This window comes from Petaurus breviceps, unplaced genomic scaffold, assembly GCF_028583685.1.
Source record: "Petaurus breviceps papuanus isolate PSGF00001 unplaced genomic scaffold, PetGlider_PUasm1.0 213, whole genome shotgun sequence".
NCBI lineage: Eukaryota > Metazoa > Chordata > Mammalia > Diprotodontia > Petauridae > Petaurus > Petaurus breviceps.
Window position 1 is genome coordinate 3,048,661 of NW_027185860.1, and position 10,143 is coordinate 3,058,803.

Sequence of the window (10,143 nt, forward strand, 5' to 3'; positions counted from 1 at the left end):
TACTTTATCAAGATCTACCTCAATCAATAAAACTAAACATTTTAAAGCAATAACATTTGGTAACTAGAGGAAGGATTCGGGAATTCACAAAGAAAACAAAATATAATAGTATACTAATAATATAGTATGGGATAATATAGTATATTAATAATAAATAGTATATTAAAATATAACAGTATATTATTAATATTGTAGTATATTAAAATATAACAGTATATTATAATAGTATATTGAGCCTCACAACAAGCCTATGAGAGTATAAAAGAAGTTTGTCTTAATTTTCCAAAAAAAGGAAGAGAAAAAGAATTTGCCAACTATAGGCCAGTTAAATAAAAAACCTCAAAACTATCATATTAAAAAGATCTATGTGTATCTAGAAAAATGAACCATGATTTCGAAGATCCAGTATGACTTTATTAAGAAAAGTCATCCTAGGCTAAATATATATATATATATATATATATATATATATATATATATATATTAACAAATTTACTGTTATCCTGTTACCTTATCCTGTTAGGATAAGGCCTGGAGTCAGTGTCACCCTGGACAAGTCAATTAACCTCAGTTTGCTTCATTTTTTTCATCAGTAAAATGAGGCTAAGTACCTGCCTTCCAGAGTTGTTGTAAAAATAAAATGACATACCACTTGTAAAGCACATTTCACAGTAACCAAGACATACAAAATGCTACATAAATGCTAGCTATTATCATTATTTTAGCTAATGTTGAAATGTCTCATATTGTTCTAGTGGAAAAATACACCTTAAATTCAAATACAAGATGATGGATTTAGAAATCGTTGAATGGCTGGACCTAAGAATGGTCAGTGATGGCTCCATGTCAACTTGACATTAGTTCTCCAGTAGGGTGCCTCAAAAGTTCTTGGCTCTTTGCTGTTCAACAGTTTTTCAACTGGCATAGAAAGCAACCTTACTAAATTTTCAGATGACTAAAAGCTAGGAAGGATAGCTAATACAATGGATGAGAGAGAGTCAGGATCCAAAATGACCTTGACTAGCTATATAAAGTCTTAGACTTGTGTTCAAGAAATCAACCTGACAAGTACATGATGGAGGAAGCATGATTAGGCAGCAGGAAGGCAACAAAAGTTAGTGATGGGATGGGATGGGGAAATGGAACTTAGGTTCAGGGTAAGTTGGTAGCATAGTGCAGCAACTAAAAATTCAAGTGTGATCTTGTACTACATTAAAGGAAACATAAGAATACGAATAAGAATATTAACGAAAGAGGATTTTTCTAGGAATAAAAGACGATCATCTCTCTTTTTCTCACCAGGTCAGAAAACATGAAGTTTTGAATTGGGTTTTGGACATCAGAGTTTGGGAAACAGACTAATAGGCTATGGCACTTGTAGGACAAACAGAAAGATAAAGGATTTGGAGTCCAATGCCGTTTAAAGAACAGATGAAGAAACTGGGCATGTTTAGTTTCACGAAAAAAAAAGACTCAGTGGAACATGAGTCTGCCTTCATGTATTGTAAAGGCTGTTTTTGTTTTTTTGTTTTGGTTTTTTTTTTTTTCATTTTAACTTAATTTATTTTTTGCATTAGATAAAGTGCCACAAGATTGGTGGAGCCTGGACTATGAGACCACTATGTCCTGCCTTCCCTGCCTTTTTGTTCCTTCACGTTTCAGTGTTTCTTCTTGCTTCTTTAACTTCTTCACTTTCTGTGCCTCCTGGAAAACCTTAATAACAAAAACTCTTCTTGGTGTCGGTGTCGGGTTGGTAATACAAAGGGGGAAACGTGTGCCCGATGCCCAGCTCTTTATGTGTCTCCTCAAGCACTTCAGAGTTGGTCTGCCGAAGTGTTTTGAGTAGCTTCTTTCTCAGGTCAATGGACAGAAGCAGGAATCTCGTGTGAGCCTTGTCCTTCCGATGCTTCTGCATACATTCTTAGGCTCGGATCTTGACTGTCAATTTCGTAACTCGAGCTTCCCCGACATAGTATCTTCTGGGTTTACCGCGATCTGGTTTAGCACCTGCTCTGTCTTTATCTTCATTTTTTTTTTTTTTTACCTTCTGGCTGGTCAGAGACAAGGGTCTTTTCACAACCTCATCAACCCCCTCAATTCCTGGGACATTCTGATAATCTTTCAGCAGCATGACCAGAAGGCTGGTCATCCATGTGGCTGGACTGGATTACTAAAGCTGGTTACTTGTCTGCATAAACTCGGGCTGCCTGAGGCCCCGCGGCTGCCCTCGAGGTCTGGCCGCGGGTTAGAGCCGGGCAGGAGCGCCCTCCGCACCGCCCTCAGCATCTTGGCTCCAGCCCCAGCGTGGCCCCCCTGCCGCAGCCCAACTCCAGGGAGCGGACGACTCACATGGGCACAGCGATCTTGAGGCTGGTTTTCGTTTTTGTTTTTAAAGAGGGATTAGACTGGTTGTTTTGGGTCCCGAGGAAAGAACCAGGAACTATGGGTAGACAAGGTGAAAAAGAGTCAAATTTAGGCTCAATTGAGGTAAGGAAAATTTAACTGAGAATTACAGCTGTCCAATACTGGAATCGACAGCCTCAGTGGGTTGTGGGCTGTCCCTCGCTTGAGGCGCTCAAGAAAAGCCAAGACATCTCATTTATATTGCAATGATTTTTGCTCTGCCGTGGGTTGAAATAGATGGTCATTGGTGTTGTTTCCACCTATAAAATTCTATGATTCTATGAAGTATTATTATGGCCATTGTGCAGCTGAAGAAACTGAGGCATAAAATGGTTAAGCAATTTACTCAAGATCATGCAACTGATAAGTGATGGAATCAGTATTCAAATACACATCTTCTGACTCCAAGTCCAGAGTTATTGAAATTCATAATTTTGTGATTCCTACTACTTCTAAAGATAATAGTAATAAGAATACAATATACATTTATATGTCACTTTTTTATTTTAAAAAGTGCTTTCTTCATAATAACTGAGTTATGTAGTATGAGATAATTACTCCCACTTTACAAATATGGAAATTTAGACTAAAAACAGATAAGTGGTTTGCTTAAGAGCACGGACTTGTCAGTGACAGAGCTGAAATTTAAAACCAGATCTTTTCATTTCAAATTACATTCTCACATGACACTCTTAAACCAGAAATAGTTTGTTTTTTTTTTCCCTCAGTAAATGAACTGAAGTTATTTGGAGGAGGTGTATATAGATAGTAGGAAATAGTTTAAAATATTCACCTTCAAGACCAAGAGAGACTTTCTACTGACAAGACTGCAATGTGGAATTGTCAGATATACATCCCTTAAACCATGCTCTTAATACAGACTCTATTTCACTAACTGTGTCAGTACCCAGGTTTGAATCACTTCTGCTCACTTTTTTTTTTTAAATCAAAAAGTACATTTTTATTTATGTCCTTTGTCAGCAACATAGCATAGCGGATATAGAGCTACTTGAAGCCAGGAAGAATTGACTGAAACATAGTATTTATATGGCTCTGGGTAAATCATTTATTTACCTTCTCGGCACTCTATGCAAATCTCTGACACTACAAATTGCATAGAAGGTGCTAACTATCATTGGTAGAACCCCTGAATGGAGTTTCACTAAAATCCCAGGTCTAATCTCCTACTCTATCCCTTTGTCTTTATATTAATTTCTTCATGGGAGTGAGGGATGCTCACCTGCTTCCACACCTGATTGAAACCTTCCTTTGACAGAAATGATTAAGTAAAAACCATCCAATGCATTGACCACTTCTGACAATTTATATAACTTTCTGTTCTAGTAGCCTCTTATCTATTATGAAGTAGATATGTTTCATAATTTGTGCTCTGGGACCTTTACTGTTTGTTTTTTAAGACATTCAGAGATTGGTAGTTCTGCAAATTTCATTCCAATAATCCCATTTTCTCTGAATTCCTCATATCTGTGCTTCCTTATTGAGCAGTAATATTTTGTTACATTCATGTACCACAGGTTTTTTCATCCATTCCCCCTAATAATGGATTGTGACTTTATCGCCCGGTTTTCTTGGAGAGTGTTCCTATAAATGTTTTGGTATATATTAGAGCTTTCTTGTCCTTGACTAGCTTGACACCCCAATAATATACCTTAACAATACATTAATAATAGGATAATTTAGTGAAAGAGCACAGTTTAATCACTTTTCTAGGTAATTCCAGAGTGATACCTGAAACAGTTGGGTGAAATCATAAATCTCCAACTGAACTAGTATGCCAGTATTCTCAAAGCCACTTTAGTGCTGATTGTTCCCATCTTTTGTCAGCTTTGCCAATATTTATGGTATGAGACAGTTGTTTTAATTTGCACTTATCTTACTCTTGTTGAGTTGGAACATATTTTAGTTAGTCATTTATATTTTGAAAGTCCTTAAAAAAAAGTCATGTCATTTGACCACTTACTGATTGGAATATGACTCTTGGAGTTAATTATTTGTGCCGATTCCCTATATGTGGTGAATGGCAGTCTTCTTTTTAGTGATATAAAAATAAAGAGAAGTAAGATAATATATATAATATAATATATAAATATTGTATGTTAGGTATAATTTATATATTAATATTATATAAATATATGATATATAACATATAAAGATAAAATATAAGAAATCTATTTTATACCCACTCTAAATATTTTTTCTTAGTTTGTCATCAATTTTCTTTGTGAAAAAGTTTTAAAATTGTATGTTGTCAGAATTATTTATCTTATCTTTTAATATCTCCTCTCTCTGTCTCTATCTCTCTGTTTCTCTCTCATTTTTGTATATACAGTAAAAAGAAAAATCAGAAACCTTTCACAACAAAAGGTAGAATTCTTCTGCACCTTTGTTCTCTTCTATTTTTCTCCTATAACCTTGTGTACTCTGATTGATGTAACACCAATGCAATATTTACAGCACCCACAATCATGATAAAGACCATATCTATATATATATATCTATATATATATATATATATATATAGATATATATATATATATCACATGACATTCTGTTGCAAAATATAACAGAGGACAGAACCAAAGCATTTATTTAAACACCAGAAAACCAAATCCCAAAACTAGTAAGCGGATTCCATCATAATAGTAAAGAAATTAACAAGCCATAACAACACAGAGAGCCATGCCATCCTTCAGCCTTCCCATAAAACAATACAAGTTCAATATTTACTCACAAACTTCTCTGTCTCCTTGTCTGGGCACCTCTCTCCCACCATCTGACTAGCTCTGGCTCCCAGCTTCCTGTAGCTCTCCTCCACCCTTCAGCAAACTCCTCCCATCACAGGTTCCATGTGATTACATTTAGCCTATTGGGGGTCAGAGTTTACTTTCAAAGCAAGGGAGGTCTTCAAATTCCCCTAGGTCTATTAAGGGGCAGGAAAGATCTTCAAATTCCCATTCCCATTGCAATTGCCTATTTTTGGTGATTTATTTTGGTGTATAATATATAAGGTGTTGGTCTAAATTAAATATTTTCCAAATGTACAATCAATCATTGTCAAAAAGATAGCTCTTCCCTAAGAAATTTACATTCTTTGGTTTATACACCACTGGGCTTTACAAACTATCTTGCTAATTTAATTTACTCTGCTTATCTACTTTTCTGACTTTTAGCCAATAGAAAATAGTTTTGATAACTATTGTTTTATAAAATTGTTTGACATCTTGAAATTCTATGTTCTCTTCATTTGTACATTTTCTCATCATTCCCTCTGAATTTATAGAGCATTTATTCTTCCAGATAAGTTTTGTCTTTAGTTGATATGATTTGAAAGTATTCTTTATGTAATTTGATTGGCATAGCATTAATAGTGTAAGTTAATTTTAAGTAGTATTGTCATTTTTATTTTGTTGGCATAGCCCAACCATAAGCAGTAAATAAATCTGTAATTATTTATGTCTATTTCTTTAAAATATTTTGTAGTTGTATTTGTAGAAATTTGAAAAGTTTTTGATAGGTTAACTCCCAGAAGGTACATGTCTTTTGTAGTTACCTTCAATAGAATTTCTCTTTATTATCATTTCTTCCTGTTTTGTGTTAACCCTTTAGAGAAATCCTTACAATTTTGTGGATTTCTTTTATTTCTTTTAATTTATAGAAGTTATTAATTCTTCAGTTACCTTGTTAACTGATCCTCTAGGAATTTGTAACCATAAAAGCATATGGTTTACAAAATGGATTATTTTCGTTCCAATTTGCCAAGTTTTATACCTTTAATTTTGTTCTTTTGTTTTATTGCTATAACTTCCATTCCTATCACTGTGTCAAGTAGCAGATAGTCAATTTTGCTTTATCCTTATTTTTACTGGGAAAGATTTTTTTTGTTTATCCCTTGCAAATAATGCTAACTGATGGTTTTAAATATTTTTGGTTATATTAAAGAAGAGTCTTTTAATTTCTCTTGTTTTTAGGATATTTAACAAAAATAAATTTTTAGGATATTTAACAAAAATATTTAACAAAAATTCTATCTTTCCAAAGGGTACCTTCTGTATCTTTTTTGTTGTTTACGTGGTTATTCATAAAGTTGAACCATCCTTGTATCACTGGCATGAATCCAATGTAGTAATAATGAATTATAATCTAGATATATTGCTGGAGTCTTTTGTAGATATATAATTTAAGATCTTTGCATTGATGATCATTAGTGAAGGGGTGAAGCCAAGATGATGGAGTAAAGCAGGGACTCTTCTGAGCTCTCCTCCAAACCCCTCCAAATACCTTTAAAAATGACTCTAAACAAATTCTAGACAGCAGAACTCACAAAAGCATGGAGTGAAACAAATTTCCAGCCTAAGACAACTTGGAAGATCAGAAAGAAAGGTCTGTTGCACCAGGGTGAGAGAGGAGCACAATCCAACACCTGCCATGCCAACAGAACCACAGCCCCAGGAAACTAGATTCAGGCCTTGGGAATGACTGAATCAGCACCACCAGCAGCTGCTTCCAGAGCTTTCAGCCCATAAACAGTAAGGGGGTTGAACAACTGGTCAGAAAGAGATTAAAGGGGTCTTTTTGCTAGACGTGAGGCAGGATTCTATATCTTTTCCCAGATTCATATCTGGGTTGCAGTTCTGGGTGTCGTTCCCAGGGCAAAGACAAGCACTAGCATAGCAGAGCTTGTGGTCTTAGTGGGGGCAGAGGGGGGGCATCCTCACAGTTCTAGGATGGAAAAGAGTACTTGTGGTCACTCACAGACCAGAGCACAAGCCAAGAGAGTAGTAAACACACCTTTCCTTGCATCATATCATCTTGGAAGAGCTGAAAAACTTACAGGTCCTTAGAAGTATCTCTGAAAACAGCTGTACTAAACCTCTGAAGATTAGGACAGTGTACCCTCCACACTAGAAGCAGAGCCCTGCTTTAACAAGGAGTAAAAAGTCAAGTAATAGACTGGGGAAATGAGCACACAATGGGGAAAAAAACCTCTGACTATTGAAAGTTACTATGGTGAGAAGAAAGACCAAAACACACACTCAGAAGAAGACAACAAAGTCAAAGCTCCTACATCCAAAGCCTCCAAGAAAAATACAAATTGGTCTCAGGCCATGGAAGAACTCTAAAAGGATTTTGAAAATCAAGTAAGAGAAGTAGAGGAAACATTGGGAAGAGAAATGAAAGAGGTACAAGAATATCATGAAAAACATGTCAACAGCTTGGTAAAGGAGACACAAATAAATTCTAAAGAAAATAATACCTAAAATACCTGAAGTAGGCCAAATGGCGAAAGAGGTCCAAAAAGCCAATAAGGAGAAGAATACCTTAAACAGCTGAATTGGCCAAATGGTAAAGGATGTCCAAAAGCAAATTGAAAAAAAACAGTAAAAAATTAGATCTGAGCAAATTGAAGCTAATGACTTTATGAGAAACAAAAAAAAATTAAAAGAAAACCAAAAGAATAAAAAAAGGAGAAGACAATTTAAAATATTTCATTGGAAAAGCAAGTGGCCTAGAAAATAGATCCAGGAGAGAGAATTACAAAAAAAATTATTGGACTGCCTGAAATCTATGATCAACAAAAGAGCCTAGACATCATCTTTCAAGACATTATCAAGAAAAACTGCCCTGATATTCCAGAACAAAAGGGCAAAATAGAAATTGAAAGAATCCACCAATCATCTCCTGAAAGAGATCATCAAATGAAAACTGCCAAGGATATTATAGCCAAATTCCAGAGTTTCCGGGTCAAGCAGAAAATACTGCAAGCAGCCAGAAAGAAACAATTCAAGTATCATGGAACTACAGATAGGATAACACAAGATTCAGCAACTTCTACATTAAAGGATCAGAATATTTGGAATATGATATTCTAGAGGGCAAAGGAGGTAGGATTACAACCAAGACTCACCTACACAGCAAAACTAGTATAATCCTACAGGGGAAAAATGAGTATTTAATGAGATAGAGGTCCTTCAATTACTCTTGATGAAAAGATCATAACTGAATAGAAAACCCGACTTTTGAATACAAGAATCTAGAGAAGCATAAAAAGGTAAACAGGAAACGGAAATCATAAGGGACTTAATACGGTAAACTGTTTACATTTCTACATGGGAAGATTAAAATTATAACTCATAACACCTTTCTCATTATTAGGGTAGAGAGAAGGATTATACACACACACATACATACACACATGCACACAGAGATATACCTTCATATGTATATATGTATACATGTATGTATATATGTGTGTAGATAGATAGACAGACAGACAGAGGTCAGAAGTTTTAGTTGAATATGAAGGGATGATGTCTAAAAAAATAAAATTAAGGGGTGAGAGGAATGTACAGGAGAAAGAGAATGGGAGAGGTAGAATGGAATAAATTCTCTCCAATAAAAAAAGGCAAGAAAAACCTTTTACAGTCTAGGGGAAGAGGGGAAAGGTGGAGGGAAGTAAGTGAATCTTACTCACATCAGAATTGACTCAAAGAGGGAATAACAAACACACTCAATTGGGTATAGAAATCTCTCACCCTACAGGAAAGTAATAGATGAAGGGGATAAGATAAGGGAGGGTTGTGATAAAAGGGAGGGCAGATTGGGGAAGCATGTAGTCAGAAGCAAAACACTTTTGAGGAGGGACAGGGTGAAAGGAGAAAGAGAATAGAATAAATGAATGGGATAAGATGGAGGGAAATATAGTTAGCAATAGTAATGGTAAAAAAAAATTTTGAAGCAAGTTTCTCTGATAAATACCTCATTTTTCAAACATATAGAGAACTGAGTCAAATTTATAGAACAAGAGCCATTCCCCAATTAATAAATTATCAAAATATATGATCAATTTTCAGATGAAGCAATCACAGCTTTTTATAGCCATATCAAAAAAAAAAATACTCTCACTATTGATTGGAGAAATGCAAATTAAAACAATTCTGAGTTACTACCTCAAACCTATTAGATTGGCTAATAGGACAAAAAAGGAAATTAAAAATATTGGAGGGGATTTAGGGAAAATGAGACTTTGGGTGCACTTTTGGTGGAGTTGTGAACTGATTCAGCTCTTCAGTAGAACTATTTGGAACTATGCCCAAAGTACTATAAAAACCTTTTGACCTAGCTATGCAGCTACTAGGTTTGTATACCAAAAGAGATAACAAAACAAAAGGAAAAAGGATCTATACATACAAAAATATTTATAGCAGCTCTTTTATAGGGGTACAGAATCAGAAATTAAAGGGATGCCCATCAATTGGGAAATGGCTGAGGAAGTTGTGGTATGTGATTATGATGAAGTACTATTGTGCTGTAAGAAATGATGAGCACTGGTGTGGCTGGGTGGTGCAGTGAATAGAGCACTGGCCCTGGAGTCAGGAGGACCTGAGTTCAAATCTGGCCTCAGACACTTTACACAAAAACTAGTTGTGTGACCTTGGGCAAGTCATTTAACCCCAATTGCCCTCCAAAAAGCAAGCAAGCAAGCAAACAAGAAAGAAAGAAAGAAAGAAAGAAAGAAAGAAAGAAAGAAAGAAAGAAAGAAAGAAAGAAAGAAAGAAAGAAAGAAAGAAAGAAAGAAAGAAAGAAAGAAAGAAAGAAAGAAAAAGACAGAAAGAAAGAAAGACAGAAAGAAAAAGACAGAAAGAAAGACAGAAAGAAAGAAAGACAGAAAGACAGAAAGAAAGAAAGAAAGAAAGAAAGAAAGAAAGAAAGAAAGAAAGA

The 10,143-nt window shown here is 35.1% G+C and overlaps 1 pseudogene; it reads right to left on the reverse strand.

Annotated features, from left to right (window-relative positions):
* Positions 1-1,608: 1,608 nt before the first annotated feature.
* Positions 1,609-10,143, reverse strand: part of LOC138165552 (small ribosomal subunit protein uS15m-like) — a 61,261-nt pseudogene continuing 52,726 nt past the window's right edge.